The following is a 20,907-nucleotide window of genomic DNA, read 5'->3' as shown; positions in this document are numbered from 1 at the left end:
ACCTAGAAAGATTAAATGAAACAGTCTGAAATTGCATATATTCTTAGCCTTCACAGCAACCTTATGAGTTAAGTACCATCGCCATACCTATTATACTAACAAGTGAAAGGACACAGAGAGGTTAAGTAACTTGCCCAATGTCTAATTGCTGGTAAGGAAGAAGAGCCAGGATTCAATCTCAGGCATGCTTTCAAGCTTATTTAATACAAACTAATTTATGTACTTAAAAGAATTACATTATAAATTGGGTCTAAATGATCTTTTCTAATGTTATTTTGCATATCAGTAAATTTTCTAAAATTGGCAATCATATATTGCTACTTTTTTATTTCCTCTGTACAGATAGTATAACGATGGTTAATTTTCCTTAACATAAAATTCTTTTTTGAGCATTGGAGAACTCTGAGACAGGCTTCAATTATCTTTGAGAATGAGGATGGGAAATGTAGACTCTTGCAATCTACAAATTAAATATTTATTTATAACTATTACCAAAAATTACCTATAATTCCATTGCAATGTGTCAGAATAATAAAATATGATCTTGAACAGTCATTTCCTTGATTAAACTATATGGTATTTTGTAACTTATAGGTAGCAGAGTATACATTAGCATGTTTTGGGATGTTTAGCTAAGGTGGAGGGTGATGGATATTGCATAGCTACTGGTCATTCAGTACAGTCTGGGGTGATAGGTATAATGGATTTAGCATGCATGGTTCATAAACTCACTTCATTACTCCTACTGGAGTAGCAATTCAAATAAAAACCGTTCTGTCACAAAGGTTTTACTTGGTAGATATCTTGATCATTCCTGAATTAGATCATTCCTTGATCATTCCTGAGTAAGGATATCCAAGGAATAAAATTCCAAGTCAAAAAGATGTATTTGATATTTTAGAGACAATGAACTGATTGGCTTGTGGAGAAATCAGCATACTTCTATATTGTAAAGAGCCTCAAACTTGGACCCCCCAAAAGTACAGATTCTGCAATGCAATAAAGCCAAAATTTTATTTTTTTAATATTTTATTTTTTAAATATTTATTTATTTATTTATTTATTTATTTATTTATTTATACAAGCACTGGGTACAGTCAGAAGCGCGGGAGGGTGAAAGGATTCACCAGAGCCAGAGCGGGGAGCAGAGCAGGCAGACTGACAAAGTACACTGCTGAGGGGAGCAGCGGGCAGCAGGAGAGGTCTGTGAAACATGTGGGACCCTTGCTCGGCGGCCGGGGATCAAACCAGTGGTGGTGCTGCAGAGGCTGTGGGCAGCTTTGCAACCCAGCACTCAATTGCTGCACCACCGGGGAGGCCCTATTTTTTAATATTTTATTTTATATATTTTTACATCATTTTTCATTTTTGCACAATGTACACAATGTATGATTTTTCCTTTTGGTTATATTCCCCATACAATTCCCACCCCCCTTATTTTGACTGTAATCCTTCCTACCTCCCACGCCCTGTAGTGTGCCTCTGGTTTATAGTTGCTTGTTGATTTTGATTTTTACTTTGTATTAATTAGTCTTTTTCCTGGTCCCTTATTTAGGTTTCCTAAATTCCTGCTATGAGTGAGACCATCCGGTATTTTTCTTTTTCTTTCTGGCTTATTTCGCTGAGTACAACCCCTTCCAGCTCCATGTTGCTGCAAATTGCATGAGTTTATCTTTTTTGATTGATGAGTAACATTCCATTGTGTATATGTACCACATCTTCTTGATCCAATCATCTATTTTTGGGCATTTAGGTTGTTTCCATAGCTTAGCTATTGTAATAGTGCTGCTATAAACATAGAGGTGCAGGTGCCCTTTGGAATTAATGTTTCTGTGTCATTTGGGTAAATACCTAGGAGTGGAATTGCTGGATCATATGGAAACTCTATGTTTAGTAGGTCAAGAAATCTCCACACAGCTCTCCATAGTGGTTGGATCAGTTTGCACTCCCACCAACAGTGCAGGAGAGTTCCTTTTTCTCCACACCCTCGCCAACATTTGTTGTTGCTAGTTTTTTTAATATGTGCCATTCTCACTGGTGTAAGATGGTATCTCATGGTAGTTTTGATTTGCATTTCCCTGATTACAAGTGATGTTGAACATTTTTTCATATGCCTGTTGGCCATTCGCATTTCCTCTTCAGAGAAGTTTCTTTTTAGCTCTTCTGCCCATTTTTTAACTGGGTTGTTTATTTTGTTTTTGTTGAGTCTCATCAGTTCTTTGTAGATTTTTGTGATCAGTCCTTTATCGTTAGTGTTGGGTGCAAAAATGTTCTCCCAGTCAGTGGGGTTTCTCTTTGTTTTGGTTATTGTTTCTTTTGCTGTGCAGAAGCTCTTTAATTTGATGTAGTCCCAGCTGTTTATCTTTGCCTTCACTATCACACTATCACTGCTTTGGGCGATGTGTCTGTAAAGATGTCTTTGAGGTGCATGTCATGTAGTGTTTTGCCTATATTTTCTTCTACATATTTTATGGTTTCAGGTCTTATGTCTAGTTCTTTAATCCATTTTGAATTGGTTTTTGTGCATGGTGTGAGGTAGTAGCCAAGCTTCATTCTTTTGCATGTAGCGATCCAGTTTTCCCAGCACCATTTATTGAACAAACTTTCTTTGCTCCAGTGCATATTCTTTGCTCCTTTGTCAAAGACTAGTTGACCATAGATCTGTGGGTTTATTTCTGGATTTTCTATTCAGTTCCATTGGTCCACATGTCTGTTCTTGTTCCAATACCATGCAGTTTTGATGATTATGGCTTTGTAGTATAGTTTGAAGTCTGGGTGTGTGTTGTAAGGCCAAGATTTTAAAACATGAAAAAATTGTATGTTGATCTATCTGAATCCTTGAAAACTATAGAGTACTATATTTCTAGTCCTCTGCCAGACTTTTTTATGTTGTTGATGTTTCTAAGACATTCTTTTGGTAGCAATTGAAACTTCTATTCTTTAAATATAAACTAAGAATACTCTGAATGAATTAAAATCTACTTCATTTGGAAATAAATTTTCCTAGGTTATAGGCTCTCAGGGTTGAAAGGGGCCTCAGAATCATTATGTATGCGGGCCTCCCCGGTGGCGCAGTGGTTGAGCGCTGGATTGCGAAGCTGCCCACGGCCTCTGCGGCACCAGTTCGATCCCCGGCTGCTCCCCGGCCACCGGAGGAGGGTCCCAGATGGTGCGCAGACCTCTCCTGCCGCCCGCTGCTCCCCTCAGCAGTGTACCTTGGTCCTTCGGCCTGCTCTGCTCCCCGCTCTGGCTCTGGTGAATTCTCTCGCCCTCCCGCGCTTCTGACTGTACCCAGTGCATGTATAAACAAAACAAACAAACAAACAAATAAATAAATAAAACAAGCCTCTAAAAAAAAAAAAAAAAGAATCATTATGTATGCTATTCTTTTTTTTAACCCCAATTTTTTTTTAGATTTATTTATTTATTTATACAAGCACTGGGTACAGTCAGAAGCATGGGAGGGTGAGAGAATTCACCAGAGCCAGAGCAGGGAACAGAACAGGCAGACTGATGAAGTACACTGCTGAGGGGAGCAGCAGGTGCGGCAGGAGAGGTCTGTGCGCCACGTGGGACCCTTGCCCAACGGCTGGGGATCAAACCGGTGCTGCAGGGGCTGCAGGCAGCCTTGCAACCCAGCGCTCAAATGCTGCACCACCGGGGAGCCCTATGTATGTTATTCTTACCTCTAACTCAAGAACATTCATCCCAGTGGAGATGGGCGGTTAAGTTATATCTTGCTGTTTTAAAATTTCAGTAGCAAAGGCAAAATGAGTTTAGGAAATACCAAGACAAGATCAGAATAAATACAATAATTTCTAACCCTTTTGATCAAAATAACTCATATTTCAAACATAATAAAGCTATCTAAATCCTAATGAGTAGTGTCAATTCCACCAGTCTCATGTTTCAGTTTACCTGCTCATAAAATTCATTGACAATGTCTTCCGTCTATTTCAAATGCAAGTTGCGAGCTTTTGCTGGGCCATTTATATCTGCCAGTTTGATGCAGATCTGGCATACTAAGAGGCGGTCATTTTCATTATTCCATTCTATATCATTACTATTTACATCATTGACCTATTTTGGAAAAACAGAATTGTGTTAGGTTCTGAGAGCAAAGGACTTTTTTTTTTAAACCAAATTAAAACTGTTTCCTATCAACAGGATAGGAGGAAATTTCAGTAATTGCTTTTATCAATCAATTTGTGCCATAAAATGGGCATTTATGGGTTAAATTTCCCTTTGAAGCATAGTACTAGAAAAGATAACAATTTCATACATAACAATTTCATACATTTCAGTATTTGTGATGACCACAGAGAATCATAATTTGTGTGTGTATATAACATATATAAGTATATATGCCAAACAGTGTGGAAAATAATCAAATCAAATAAAAACTAATTTCTACATTAGGAAAGAATACTTAAGGATCTAAGAGGAGGTTGGTTATAGCCATTAAAGGTAAAACACAAGTCTTAGGTGCCAATCCTTATGGTTTTAAATCCTGATTCAGAGTGATTTGTAACATTGGAAAAATAACCTTTTAGTCTATCAATAAATAGAAAAAGTAATGCCAATCTAGCCATATTATCATGAGATTAATAATGAAAAATGCCCAGAGTTAATAGAAAATGCTAAATTAGTGCTAAATGACATTGTCATTTAAAGAAAAGATAATTATCATTATTAATTCAGCAAATTATTATGCTTCTCATGGGCTCGAATTTCCTCTTATAAAAAATGATGTGACTAGATCAATATCTTTTGAACTTTTAATGTGGAGGTAGTGTTTTTGACACCAAACCCTTCTGTCAAAGGAAAATTTATTTGGAACATCAATGTAGAGAACACTTAAAAGGAGAACTCTTTTGATTGAAACTCTTGGACTTCTAGAGCCCCAGTCAGATGGTATTTCCCTGAGATTACAGAATAGAAGTCTGTGAACACACAGATTCAAAACTATTGGGTTGGATAATCTTTCATCTGTAAAAACTTCTGTAATTCTAATATAAGCACATAAATGAATTTATATTAAAGTTAATGGTAATAGAGCTTTACAACTCTGGAATAATTTAAAAGGCATGGTGACTTCTTGCTGATTTTAATAAGCATTATGTTAATATTATTATAGCAACATAGCTCACGTCTCCTTCTGGTGCATTGAATCTAGTACCCCTTTGTTACCTGTTTCTCTGCCCTGAAGTCTACCTTCTTCCTTTAGGTCACAAATATAATCATGACAAAACAACTTCCTGCTAAGGGACAATACCAAACACGTTCTATGAAGCCAACATTACACTAATACCAAAACCGAACAAGGACAACACAAAAAAGGAAAACTACAGGCCAATCTCCCTAATGAACACTGATGCAAAAATCCTCAATAAAATTTTAGCTATCAGAATCCAACAATGTATCCATAAGATAATTCACCACGACCAAGTAGGATTCATTCCAGGGACACAAGGATGTTTTAACATCCAAATATCAATCAATGTTATCCAACACATCAACAAAAAGAAATATAAAAACCATATGATAATATCAATAGATGCTGAGAAAGCTTTCGACAAAGTGCAACACCTATTCATGATAAAAGCCCTTGAAATTCTTGGGATACAAGGAACATACCTCAACATCATAAAGGCCATCTATGAGAAGCCAACAGCCAGTATCATTCTCAATGGTGAAAAGCTGAAAGCGATTCCATTAAGATCTGGAACAAGACAAGGATGTCCACTCTCACCACTGTTTTTCAATATAATACTGGAAGTCCTAGCCAGAGCAATAAGACAAGAGAAAGACATCCAAGGAATCCAAATAGGAAAAGAAGAAGTCAAACTATCACTATTTGCAGATGATATGATAATATACATAGAGAACCCTAAAAACTCCACAGAAAAACTAATTCAACTCATCAATCAATTCAGTAAAGTGGCAGGATACAAAATCAACATGCAAAAGTCAGTAGCCTTCCTATACACAAACAATAAATCTGAAGAAGAAGAAGAAATAAAAAAAAATCCTTTTTATTATCGAAACAAAAAAAATCAAATGTTTGGGAATAAATCTAACAAAAGAGGTAAAGGACCTATACAAAGAAAACTATAAAACACTGTTAAAAGAAATAGAAGAAGACACAAAGAAATGGAAAGACATCCCCTGCTCATGGATTGGGAGAATAAACATTATTAAAATGGCCATCCTTCCAAAAGCAATATACAGATTCAATGCTATTCCAATCAAAATTTCAATGTCATTCTTCAAAGAAATAGAACAATTATTGATGAAATTCATATGGAATCACAAAAAACCCCGAATAGCCAAAGCTCTACTGAAAAAAAAAAGAAGGAAATGGAGGCATCACACTCCCAGACTTCAAACTATACTACAAAGCCATAATCATCAAAATCGCATGGTATTGGAACAAGAACAGACATACAGACCAATGGAATCGAATAGAAAATCCAGAAATAAACCCACAGCTTTATGGTCAACTAATCTTTGACAAAGGAGCAAAGACTATGCATTGGAGCAAAGAAAGTTTGTTCAATAAATGGTGCTGGGAAAACTGGGTTGCCACATGCAAAAGAATGAAGCTTGACCACTACCTCACACCATACACAAAAAAATCAACTCAAAATGGATTAAAGAACTAGACATAAGACCTGAAACCATAAAATATATAGAAGGAAATATAGGCGAAACACTACATGATTTGCACATCAAAGACATCTTTACAGACACATCACCCAAAGCAGTGATAGTGAAGGCAAAGATTAACAGCTGGGACTACATCAAAATAAAGAGCTTCTGCACAGCAAAAGAGACAATAACAAAAACAAAGAGAAACCCCACTGACTGGGAGAACATTTTTGCACCCAACACTAATGATAAAGGACTGATCACAAAAATCTGCAAAGAGCTGATGAGACTCAACAACAACAAAGAAAATAACCCAGTCAAAAAATGGGCAGAAGAGCTAAAAAGAAACTTCTCTGAAGAGGAAATGCGAATGGCCAACAGGCATATGAAAAAATGTTCAACATCACTTGTCATCAGGGAAATGCAAATCAAAACTACCATGAGATACCATCTTACACCAGTGAGAATGGCACATATTAAAAAAACTAGCAATAACAAATGTTGGCGAGGGTGTGGAGAAAAAGGAACTCTTCTGCACTGTTGGTGGGAGTGCAAACTGGTCCAACCACTGTGGAAAGCTGTGTGGAGATTTCTGGACCTACTAAACATAGAGCTTCCATATGACCCAGCAATTCCACTCCTAGGTATTTACCCAAAGGACACAGAAACATCAATTCCAAAGAGCACCTGCACCCCTATGTTTATAGCAGCACTGTTTACAATAGCTAAGCTTTGGAAACAACCCAAATGCCCAAAAATAGATAACTGGATCAAGAAGATGTGGTACATATATACCATGGAATATTACTCAGCATTCAAAAAAGATAAACACATGCAATTTGCTGCAACATGGATGGCGCTGGAAGGGATCATGCTCAGCGAAATAAGCCAAAAAGAAAAAGAAAAATACCGGATGGTCTCACTCATAGCAGGAATCTAGAAAACTTAAATAATGGACCAGGAAAATGAATAACTATAAGAAAGTGAAAATCAAAATCAACAAAAAACTATGAACCAGAGACACTTTTAGGGGGGCGGGGGCGGGAGGGGAGGGATTGGGGTCAGAATGGGGGGCTGCAATTGTATGGGGAATATAACAATAAAATTTATAAAAAAAAAAAAAAAAAAAAAAAAAGATAAACACATGCAATTTGCTGCAACATGGATGGCGCTGAAAGGGATCATGCTCAGCGAAATAAGCCAAAAAGAAAAAGAAAAATACCGGATGGTCTCACTCATAGCAGGAATCTAGAAAACTTAAATAAGGGACCAGGAAAATGAATAACTATAAGAAAGTGAAAATCAAAATCAACAAAAAACTATGAACCAGAGACACTTTTAGGGGGGCGGGGGCGGGAGGGGAGGGATTGGGGTCAGAATGGGGGGCTGCAATTGTATGGGGAATATAACAATAAAATTTATAAAAAAAAAAAAATAAATAAATTCAGAATGCCAAAAAAAAAAAAAAAAAAGAAAAAGAAAAAGAAAAATACCGGATGGTCTCACTCATAGCAGGATTCTAGAAAACTTAAATAAGGGACCAGGAAAATGAATAACTATAAGAAAGTGAAAATCAAAATCAACAAAAAACTATGAACCAGAGACACTTTTTGGGGGGTGGGGGGCGGGAGGGGAGGGATTGGGGTCAGAATGGGGGGGTTGCAATTGTATGGGGAATATAAAAATAAAATTTATTATTTAAAAAAAAAAAGAACCAAGCCATGTTAGAACCTCTGCCTTATTGATATTCCAAGAGAAAGATAAAATATTTTTTCATACACACACAAAAAAACAACAACTTCCTGCTGGCAAATGAAGGGGGCATCTTTCATTGAGGAAACTAAAGAGCAGTTCTTTACTTTTTCGCCCCCAATGTCTGAGTGATGTAACACAGTCCCGTCAATACCACAGTCACACAAGGGCAGTGATTCTCAATTCTGTGGTGAATGTGAGCTGTCTGAGAGCAGGGAATTTGCCCTGTTCTTTCCTTATTCTTCACTCGCACAGTGACTGTACATGTGGGCAATCCAAAAAATAGTTGTTCAATGAGCATTATTCTCAAGTAGAAGAGGAAAGCATACTTCTCTTCATACCACCAGTTAAAGCATCACAAACAGGAAGTGTGCCAGATATGCAAAGTAGGCATAACTGATTTCACAGAAAACATCTTTAATTTCTTATAGTTCCTTACTTGGCACTGTGCACATTTTCTCAAATATGCCCCTAAAAGTTTTGACATAATTAATTGGTTTTCACTCTGTGAAGGAAGGTCAACATTATAGGTTGATGTGTCAGAAGGACATGCAGCAAACAAGAGCAATTTAGGACATGTTACCATAATAATTTTTTTTTTAAATATTGTTACATATTGTCTTACATCAGAGACTCTAACTTTCTGAGTTAGTATTCTAAATTAACATTAAAAACGTTTGCCTTTTATCAGTAACACTGATAAAATGATTTACATTTTTTTAAAACAGCCAGTTTGTATAACAAACCTTGGCATTGAATTCAGCAAGGAAGTCAAAATGCTTTTTAAGATCTGTGGCAAGGATTGCTTCAATGACTAAAAAACGAAAGCACTTGAATTCCACATGATCAAAGATCAAGAAGGAAGTGGTATTCTGGGCAAGAAAGATATAGGTTCCAAGCTGACGTAACACGATGATTTTCCAGAACAGATCTGTCGTTGTATAAAACTGCCTAAAAATAAGAAAAATGAGATAGGCATCTCAAAGATTAAAAACTTCAATAATGAACAGAGTTAGGATTAGACTGGAATACAAGCAATGAGCACCTACTATAAGCCAGAGATTTTGCCAGATATTTTAATATCTGCAAAGAAGGGTTGCATTGATTTTATAAATGAGTAGACTTTTAAGTGCAAAGAGGATAACTACACTTCTCCAACATCCACAGCTAAGAAATGAAAGGATCATCTGTGTCCAACGTTCATCTTCTTTGCAGGCACTGTGCTGCATCCCAAGAAATGATAAAGTTAATATTTAAGATTTACTTAATTCAATAAAACTCAGATAAAGCTTCTGTTAATAATAGTAATGAGGAATATAGAGTAGGTTTAGGGATACAATTCTGTTCTTTAGCCAGCATATGGAGTCCAGAGTAGTAGGGCATGAAGAAGAGGGAAGCAGAACTGTTCCAGGTGAGTCAGACACCTGGGTGTCTGAAAGGTCACAGTTTGTACCCCCATTCCAACAAAGCACATGGGAGTAAGAAATAAGGGTGAAAACACAAATTCTCTGGTTCAAGTGGTTTCATCTAGAAAAAAATCCTAATTTTGAAAAAATCAAATAGAAGTAGTAAAGCAAGTGCTACAGAAAGCAAAGCAGCCAGCAATAACAATAAGAATAAAAAGATGATTTTCTTTAAAGAAACAGTCTTGATAAACAGCTGTCTTGGGATTCCTTCACCCTGAGGTTCTAAGTTTTGAAATTTCTGATAGTCTCATATCTTCCGAGATTATTTGTTAGTTACTATCCTTGTTTTATTGAAACACATTTTCAGGCAACTTTCAGAGATAGGATGAATAAAACATGGTTTTTAGGACCTTTGCATAGCTGAGAATCTCTATATTTTCCTCTTAACACTCAATGGCTGCTTAGAGGGATATAGAACTTTAATTAGAAAATAATGTCTCTACTCCCTGTTCTTCCTTTTTCCTTCTATCCCCTTGAATCTATTTCTCTTCTCTCCCTTTGCCCATTTTTTTCCTCAAACCTACACTTCTGTTGGTTAGAGAATCTATCTCCTATATTTTATTTTGTTAAAGATTTATTTTTTATTTATTTATGCACACAAGAACTTGGGTCTAGGTCGGAGGTGGAGGGGGTGAGAACATTCACTAGAAACAGAGGGGGGAGCAGAACGGGGTGAAGAAAAAGAAACAAGTCTGGCAAGATGACAGCCAAGTAGAGATGCCAGGCTCGCCTCCTCCAGATGCTCACCATCAAATTGCCCTAAAACAAAGCCAAAACCCTGAGGGGAAAATGAGGCACCACAGCAGACACTGCAACTGCAGCATCAGTCTGACAGGAAGGTAAAGGAGAAATTTTTAGAGAACATTATTTAGAATGAAAATGGGGTGGGACAACCAAAAAGAGGGAAGAGAAGATGCTATGCAGAGGCCCCTATAGCTATTGACTCAGGGCTCCAGAGACCCCACAATGTACTGGATGAGGGGGTGCATGAGTTGGCAGCCAAGACAGAGGATGCTTTGTTAGGGAGTTGCAGGGCTGAGGCTGCAAACCTAGGACTACTGGTTTGAGCTTGAGGCTCTTAATATAGAACAACTGGAGCCTGAACTGGGTCAGAGCACCTGGGTTTCCTTACTGAAGACATGACTATTTGAAGTCCAGGCTGAAATATTAAAAATACCTGCCACCCCACCCTAAGGCTAAAACAAACAAACAAACAAAGCTTGAACAAACTAGTGTTCATCAACTATCAATAGAAGAGAAAAATATTCCAAGACTAGGCTCTGTGCTAGAAAAGAAAAGAGAACAACTCCTGGCCTGTGACTGCTTATGAACTGCAATCCGTATTCAGTGCTTCTTGTGGTGCCTAAGAATAACCTGCAAAGGAAATGGACATGAGACTATGAGACACCAAAACAGAGGTGCTGCCCTAGAGGAGTCGGTCACTGTGGATTTGGCCCCCACAGTGAAGTGGGAAGTTGAAATTCCCAAGTCTATTGGAGGTGATCCTCTGATGCCCTACTGGCCTGGTCCTCTTTTATACCTTCTACCCTTCGCCATTACTAGTCCTTAGATTATTTCAACAAGTGCAAAGACAACAGTCTGAAAATCTATATCTATTAATCCCATAAAAAATCTAAAATGGGGGGCCTCCCTGGTGGCTCAAGGGGTTAAGCTTCAGCACAATGAAGTTATCCGCAAACACTGCAGCAAGAGTTCAATCCCTGGCCAGGGAGCTACTCACATGGCACAGCAGACCTCTCCTGTCTCACCCGCTGCTCCCCTCAGCAGTGTATTTCAGTCAATCTGCGTGTTCTGTTCCCCACTGTCTCTGGTGAATCCTCTCATCCCCCCCACCTCTGTCCTGTACCCCAGCTCTTGTATGCATAAATAAATAAATCTTTTTTAAAAATTTAAAATGAGGACACAGAGGAACATACAGAAATGTAAGAGTAAGATAACCTGGAAGGAGCCCCAGCTCCTCAGCAGCCCCAGCTGCTGAGCATGGCAGGAGGGGAGTTCAGGGAAACAGTCCTGGCAAAGCTGATGGAACTTAAAAAAAAAAAAAAAACAGAGAAGAGAAAACAACAACAGATGAAGATAAGGAAAATGTGAGGCAGCTACAATTAGAAATAACAAGCTAAGAAACACTACAGCTGATATAAAAAATAAAATTGAGGACTTAAAAAGCAGACAAACAGAGGCAATGGAGAGAATTAATGAGCTCAAAGTCACAATGTTGGAAAACACACGCTGGAACAAAGTAGAGAAAAAAGAATTAAAGAAACAAAAATAGCATCAGAGCTCTCTGGGACAACTTGGGATAAAAATCAGTATCTATTCATGGGACACCCAAAAGGAGATGAGAAAGAGAAAGGCAAAGAAAATTTATTTAAAGAAATAATCACTAAATAGCATCTGAATATGGGAAACAAAACAGACGTTGTGATTCAAGAGGACTAAAGAGTTCCACACAAAATGATGCCACACCAAGAACATTACAACAAAGCTGTTGAGAACCAGTGACAAGGACAGAATACTAAACAAAGACAAAAGGCTAACCTGTAAAGGCAACCTGAAAGGATCCACCACTCAGATTGTCAACAGATTTTTCTGTAGAAACATTACAAACAAAACTTAAATTGCTTAAGAAAAAGACCACAAGCCCAGAAGGCTTTACCCAGAAAGAATGAAAAGTAAGAAGCATCACTGAAAAGCAAAAACTAAAGGAATTTTTCAACACCGAGCTGCACATGAAAGAATTTCTAAAGGGGTTATTATAAAACAACAGAATAATGACTATCAAGGCAGCAGACACTGAAGTCATTTCACATGGAGGAAGAGAAGGAGGAAAGTAACAACGTGGCCCATGAACTAAAAACGATACCCAGGGCCTCCTTGGTGGCGCAAGGTGTTAAGACACAACCTATGAAGCTGTCTGCAGCCACTGTAGCATGAGTTCGATTCCCGGCCAGAGACCTCTCCTGACTCGCCTGCTGCTCCCCTCAGCAGTGTATTTCGGTCAATCTGCCTGTTCTGTTCCCCACCGTCTCTGGTGAATCCTCTCATCCCCCCCACCCCCGCACCTCTGGCCTGTACCCCAGTTCTTGTATGCATAAATAAATCAATCTTAAAAAAATGATAACCAGAAGGCCAAAAGATATGAACAAATGTTTATCGTCACATTAATAAGAGAGAGGCCGATTAAAACTACAAGGACATACCTCCTCACCCCAGCAGACTGACACATATTAAAAAAAGACCACAAACAGCTGTTGGAGAGGATGCAGAGAAAAAGGAAGCCTGTCACACTGTTGGTGAGTATGCAAACTGGAAATTGCTTTCCATTATGCAAAGTGATCTGGCCCTATCTTAAAAAACTAAAATTGGGGGGCATCCCCTAGTGGCGCAGGCGGTTGAGCGCAGCCCTGTGAAGCTGTCCTCAGCCTCTGCAGCGTGGGTTCAATCCCAGCCGGCTGGGGAGAATCCCACATGGCGTGGCAGACCTCTTCTGTCTCGCCTGCTGCTCCCCTCAGCAGTGTATTTCATCAGTCTGCCTGTTCTGTTCTGTTCCCCACTCTGTCTCTGGTGAACCCTCTCACCCTCCTGCACATCTGGCCTGTACCCCAGTTCTTGTATGCATGAATAAATAAATCTTAAAAAAAAAAACCTCTAAAATTGGAACTACTGTACAACCCAGTAATCCCAGGCTTGGGAATCAATCCAAATAATATGTGACCATCAACACAAAAACCCCTATGTCTTTTTTTAAAAAGATTTATTTACGCACACAAGAACTGGGTTGTAGACCAGAGGTACTGGGGGTGAGAGGATTCACCAGAGACAGAGTGGGGAGCAGCACAGGCAGATCTACTGAATTACACTGCTGAGGGGAGCAGCAGGCGCCACAGGAGAGGTCTGCCTGTGCCATGCGGGCTGTTCCATGGCCTGCCTGGAGATGGAACTTGTGCTGCAGTGGCTGGCAATAGCTTGATAGCGCTGTGCCTTTAACCCCTGCACCACCAGGGAGGCCCCCTCTATGTTCTTTTATGTCATGGCAGCATTGTTTACAATAGCCAGGACATGGAAGCAGCCTAAATGTTGATCAGTGGATGTCTGGATCAAGAGGATGTGGTATGTCCACACCATGTATTATTTTTTTTTTTTTAAAGATTTATTTATTTATTTATTTATACAAGCACTGGGTACAGTCAGAAACGCAGGAGGGTGAGAGGATTCACCAGAGCCAGAGCAGGGAGCAGAACAGGCAGAAGGACCGAAGTACACTGCTGAGGGGAGCAGAGGCCGCGGCAGGAGAGGTCTGCGTACCAAGTGGGACCCTCTCCTGGCTGCCAGGGATTAAACTGGCACAGCAGAGGCTGCGGGCAGCTTCGCAGCTCAGCTCTCAACCGCTGCGCCACCAGGGAGGCCCAATCACACCATGTATTATTACACAGTCATAAGAAAGGATGAAATGTGACCATTTTCAATAAAGTTGAGGGGATTTGAAGGAATTTGAGTCAGAATGATAAAAATGAAAACTGAACGCTTACATGGCAGCCACTTCAATAATGTAAAATAAAACACTTTTAAAAAAAACCAGTGGACATCAATAAACATTCTGAGGACTATAAAGCTAAGAGGGAGCAGGGAGGGAGTGGGACAAGGGGCCAAAATGGATGGCTTCATTCAGCTGCTAGAAATTTACTGAAAATGTGGGCATTGCCCAAAGGTAAAAAAAAAAGTTGGAAATAGGAATACAAAGGAAGTTTTGACGAGCTCCATTGTTTAACAGCTTGAACCCTTCAGAATTCACAAGGTCCTCAAATGAGGCTTGTATGGTGAACAATCAAAGCATCTGTGGCGCAGCAAACACATTAAAATCATGTTCAAAGCAAAACCACATTTGCATGACGAATGTTGGAACATTGCTCAACGCACAGGCCAATCCCTGGAACCTGATGAAAACTCAGGAAAGCACCACTGTGGGTACTTGGAGCAAGATGCTGAACTCCAAAGATGCAAATTTTCCCTTTTTATATGCTTCCATGCCTACATACATTGTGTGTGTTTTGCGCTCTTGGCTGAGCAAATGTGTCCATTCCCTCTTGCCAACGTCCATGGGCCTCTGTTAGAAATGGAAGTCCCTGGTGCAAGGGTATGAAGTTGTACAGTCTAGTACATCTGTAAAATGGCACATTCCCTCAGGTCTTTTGTGTTTTAACTCTCTCCGTGGAAGTAGCATATATCTAGGTAGTAACTTTTTTTTTTGCAATGTCTAATACAATTAATGACAAATTTGTAGTGCCACATTTGCAAATCATTAATTCAGGCTTTTAAAAAAAATCAACTGGTTTCACTAAAGTCAGGAGCAAGTGCAGTATATATTTGCCAGGGTCATACTCCTTAACTAACATTTTTCATTTTTTAACTCCAATGTTGCCATATTAATAAGGAGTAATGATAAAAATATGATGTGCAGAATACTTTTACCTAGCAAATGGATTAAACAGCAAGGATGTTTGCTTCTTATTTTATATCCAAAGTTTCTAATATTTCAGCTATTACATAAGCTTAAAAGGTTTCTTTTCCCTACTCATGGTTAGTATAAATTTAAAAACTCATCATTTTTCAACATTTCAGTTTTATGGTGGTTTTTGAAAAATTAAGGCAAAATTCCACATTCCAAAAAATGAACAGGGCCTATAAATATGTCTTCATATGCTGTATTAGTTGGCCTCACGTCCATGATAACCTTCTTGACTGCCTTTAGCCAGATCTCCAGTGGGAACAGATTCTTCTGATCACAGCTGAGCTTTGTGGAAATTCGCAGACAGCAGGCCCAATTGATCTGGGAGCCTTCCTCATAGAGTTAAATATTTGAATTGGTCCTGAAGACATGCTGCCTCTAAATTAATTCTCATCACACAAACCACCAAATCTGAGATAGCCCTGAGGCTACAGATGCTTCCTTACATATTTCCACTTTATTTAGTCTGATACTTATTTTATATTCATGTCAGTGAGTTTCCCTGGTCAATGAAAGCAGAAAGTGAGTTAAAAATTTGTTCATGAACTCTACTCAGTTTTCCCAACCTAAACTCTATTTTTATTTGTGTAACTGCACAAGTACCTTACATATGCATGCTCAGTGTAAAACATGCAACAACGCAGACATATATGACCAAGCAGTAAGAGCTCCTTCATACTTCCCTCCCACATTATTGCCTCCACAGAGCCTTCAAGACTTCTCTCAGGGGATTTATAAATTTATTAGGAAACCTCCCACCCTAGCCCCCTTCCTATGGCTCCTCCTCACTCATCTAGAACACAAAACAAAAAGAATTTTATTCTGCAGCACTTCCTAATATGGAAAAGGAGGTGCAATTTTACAAAGGAAAGTGTCCAGTAGAAACTCTGGAGGGAAAGGACAAAGTTCCAAACACTGCTGTGTTTTGGGGGGTTGAGGAGGCTGTTTACAGAAAGGGCCTTTGGGATTAATGCCAGGGCTAGAAGAGGGAAACTTTCAGGCATGATGAGAATCTGCTATGATAATAGTGGGGTGCCCACCTGTCCCACCCTTCCAGAGCACAGTTTTTTTTTTAATATTTTATTTTATATAATTCTTACATCAGTTTTCATTTTTGCACAATGTATGCATTTTCATTTTGGTTATACTCCCCATACAATTGCACCCCCCCCCTTATTTTGACCCTAATCCTTCCTCTCCTCACCCCTCAACCCCCGTCGCAGTGTGTCTCTGGCTCATAGTTGCTTGTTGATTTTAATTTTTACTTTGTATTAATTAGTCTTTTTCCTGGTCCCTTATTTAGGTTTTCTAAATTCCTGCTATGAGTGAGACCATCTGGTATTTTTCTTTTTCTTTCTGGCTTATTTCGCTGAGCACGATCCCTTCTAGCTCCATCCATGTTGCTGCAAACTGTGTGTGTTTATCTTTTTGATTGCTGAGTAATATTCCATTGTGTATATGTACCACATCTTCTTGATCCAGTCATCTATTTTGGGGCATTTGGTTTGTTTCCATAGCTTAGCTATTGTAAATAGTGCTGCTATAAACATAGGGGTGCAGGTGCCCTTTGGAATTGATGTTTCTATGTCATTCGGGTAAATACCTAGGAGTGGAATTGCTGGATCATATGGAAGCTCAATCTTCGGATCAACCTCTATCATTAGGATCAACCTTTGCCAGTTCAGAAGGTCTGGGTTAGCAAGAACTCCCATCTTCTATGCCTTAATTTCCTTATGTAATTGGGTCCTTTCAATGTCACATGGGGGGAAGGCCTAGAGAGACCCAAGGACACAGGGACTTGTCTCACTGACTCTTGGGCAGGCTCCAGGGGCAGCCTGTAGCAACACTGGGGCATGGCAGAATCACACAGCTTCCAGTGCTCCCCAAAGCACCCCACAGCATGGTCTCAGACCTTGATATGTCTTGAGGATGGAAGGAAGCTCCTAAAGCTCAGAAATGACCTGGTTGAAAATGGATGAAAGTTTGCACAGATATTTCTTTAAAAAAAGACATGCAAATATTTTCTACTGGGTCTATAATGTGTGTATCTGATGACAATTCTTCCATAGCCCGTTATGAGCTCGCACACCATATGCTCCTGGAGATGTGTGTGCATGTATGTGATTCCAATTTTTTTTAAATCCCACACACATACGCTTTTTAAATATTGTATTTGTTCTTCTGTGACTTGCCTCTTGCGCTCAATACACTATAGTAGTCATGTAAATAGATAGAGTTGTCTCATTATTTTGAACACAAACTAGCTGTCTTTTAAAATTAGAAAGTTATTTGTATTCATTTTTTCTGTTTATTTAAGATCAGGAGACAGGCATCAACGTGTTTGGAAGCATCTTGTTGTGAACCATCCTGCAGTTTAGGGGGCCACCTACTATGACTTGGCCTGAGCCTGTACATCTCAGCAAAGGAAAGTTGGGGGGAGATGGGGAAAATCCCCCAAATCCATTCTTTTGAAAAAATGTTTCCATTTCGTTTTAGCACAAGCCTATCAAAGCTTCAAAGGCATTTAATGATGTTAAATGGTCTTCCCTTCCCTTTTATTTCTTTTTCTTTTTTGAAAAAAATCAAAGACAAACTTCAAGTGTTTAGAATGTCAGTTTCATCCTGTGCAACGCTTTTATTAGTGTTGCCAAGACACAAATTCCCAGAAGCAAAAGCAGCAAATGATCTTTCTGAAAGCAGGGGGCGGGTAGCTTATTTTAAATGTCTGTGGTCAGCAATATTCTTGAAATATAATTACAGCCTTTGAAACTTGCCCCTAAATCACAGTGAGCTTTTCTTTCACAAAACTTTCAAGCAACCTCAAATGTAATATTAATTAGTAATTTGTTTTTCATAAGAATGGCACTCACGACAGCTCCTCGTAGTTCGCTTGTGCAAGTTAATAAAATGGGGCCACTCCGTGAATGCCGGGGCAGAATTCAGGGCCAGGAGCCAAGCAGATGTGTCTGTTGTGGTCCTGCCTTCGAGCGAGGAGTTTTTCCAGGCAGTTCTGCTTTCCTGGCTTGTAAAAATGTCCTCACCTGTTTCAACAACTGCAGAGACGTCAGGGGAGCTGAGCCAGAGACAGAGAGTCCAGACTTTGATCTTCCTCAAGTTAGTATAGAGGGGATTTTACAAAGTGTAATTCTCTCAGGGAAAAGGCCGATGTGGTTTTTCAATTGTGAAACTGTACTTCCAAGTTCTCCTTGGGAAAGTGGGGCAACAAAGGTCCCACCGTGAAAGGCTCACCCCATAGAGGCAGAGAGGGAGGGGCTGCAGGGAGCATTGCCCGCTCATGCAGAAGGAGCCCTCTGCTGAACCCTGGGGACGGCAAAGTAGGGGCTTCCTAAGTTACTGCAGCAGAGCAGTATTTCCCATCCAGGGCTGCAACGGTTCACTTTGTTAGAGGATAAAATGGTCATTGTTTCTATTTCAGTGTTTTCAAAGTAATGCAGTAGTAATGTTGAACATGGGCTGTTTTTTGTTGTTGTTGTTTGTCAATTTGGTCAAACTGAGTAAGTTTTTGTATATCTTGGATAGTAACACTGTTGGTTGTGTAATGTGTGAGTATCCTCTCCCAGTCAGTATGTCTTTGTAATCTACTTATTGCTTTGGTCTATTTTTGATACCACAATGCAGATAGATTTCAATCTTTTTTTCTCATTTAAGCAATTTTTTATCAACATAATTATAGGTTACTTTTTTAAAAAACGGAGAATAGCAGGGTTTGTGATGAAAAGCCTGTCTCCTCTTACATCTCTCTACCCAGGCCTACATGCACAATGCATAAAAGTCTCATGAAGATATACATTTTATTCAATAATAAAACAAATACAATAACTGAAAAGACTACTATTTTAAAACATTGGACAAATGAATTATTGATTCGTGAGTAGTTTTGTTTTTTTTTTAAGACTCATTTACTCAGCATCATGCTCAAACATTTAGCAACCAAAATCATGGGTGCAGAAAAATATTGAAACCATCTATTGGAATGCCTCACTCTTTCCACTGGACGGAAACTGAAATAACCTGTTATACAGTTAGTCACAAATACAGTCCTCAAGTTTTTTTACCCATGCCCATGTGTTATCTAAAACATGTCTTCTTTGCCATGGCCAGGTCCTGCCACCTCTGTGCTGGGCTGAGTTCACAAGTTTCTTGTAACCTGCAACTTCCCTGTCACTCCTCTGACTCTCCTCTCCTGCTGAGCTTTATTTCCTGGCAGTTAATTATAACCTTCTGCCACTGCCATGGCTTCTACTGATGCTGGCACCGCCACAGCCACCTTGGTTTCACGGTTCGGCAGAGTATCGGCCTCTGCCACCACCACCGTAGAAGCCAGAGTTTCTGCCTCCAACATTTCCTCCTTTTTCATGGATGCAAAATTTGAAGATTGAGTATTGTAATTTCCAAAATCATTGTAGCTCCCATCACCTTCAAAATTGCTTCCACCATTACCAAATCCATTATAACCATCCCCACTGCCACCATGTCCACCACCACCAAGACTGCCACCAAAGCCACTTTGACTACTAAAGACAGAAGTTGACATTCCCACCAAAACCACCTCAACAATCACCATGAAAGTTTCCAGAACCACTTTCACCGCTTTGGCTGGATGACCTCTTTTGGTCATCTCTTACTTAAATACGGTTCTTCTTACTTCACATTTGTGGCCATTCGTAGTATGATATTTCTAAATAACAATCATCTACAAATCATGGTCATCAAAGACTACAAATGCAAAGCCTCTTCTCTTGCCACTGCCTGGATCAGTCATGACTTCAATCACTTCCACTTTCCCAATACTGCTCAAGATAATCTCTTAGATGTTCTTTAGTGTCATCTTTAATGCCACCCACAAAAATCTTTTCCATAGTTGGTCTTTGAGAATTTTCTCTTGACATAGTCCCTTTGGTTCCATAACTCTTCATCCATCTCTTATGGCCTTGTACTCCTGGCTGAGCCACCTCCTCCATCTCAGCATAAGTGACAAACCCAAAACTTCTGGATTGCTTGGTGTTTGGATCTCTCATTACCAAACAATCTGTGGGTGTTCCCCAACATTCAAAGTGGCTTCTCAGACTCTCATTGGTTGTTTCAAAGATTAAGCCTACAATGAAGAGCTTCAGCAGCTGTTCTTGCTCTTTGGGAAACTCTAACTTGGACATGATGGCAGTGAAAGGGGAGACTTTTGCTAAGTTTATCTGGTGGAGTCCATAGACAGAAAGCACAGAGATTTTATTTTTATTTATTTTTTTATTTATTTATTTTTAAGAAGCGCTTACGGCCTGTTTTGTTTTGTTTTTTAAGATTTATTTATTTATTTATACAAGCACTGTGTACAGTCGGAAACGCGGGAGGGTGAAAGGATTCACTAGAGACAGAGCAGGGAACAGAACAGGCAGACTGACGAAATCCACTGCTGAGGGAAGCAGCAGGCACGGCAGGAGAGGTCTGCGCACCATGTGGGACCCTCACTGGTGGCCCGGGATCGAACCAGCACTG

General features: G+C 39.4%; 1 pseudogene across 1 annotated transcript; it reads right to left on the bottom strand.

Moving 5' to 3' along the window:
- Positions 1-19,628: 19,628 nt before the first annotated feature.
- On the bottom strand, positions 19,629-20,570 carry LOC311182944 (heterogeneous nuclear ribonucleoprotein A1-like; annotated as a pseudogene). Its single transcript has one exon. The product of its transcript is annotated as a heterogeneous nuclear ribonucleoprotein A1-like (transcript).
- Between the last annotated feature and the right edge of the window lie 337 nt (positions 20,571-20,907).

This window comes from Talpa europaea (genome assembly GCF_964194135.1).
Source record: "Talpa europaea genome assembly, chromosome: 13".
Taxonomy (NCBI): Eukaryota; Metazoa; Chordata; class Mammalia; order Eulipotyphla; family Talpidae; genus Talpa; species Talpa europaea.
The sequence above is the reverse complement of the archived record's forward strand: the minus strand, read 5'-3'. Positions and strand labels throughout refer to the sequence as shown.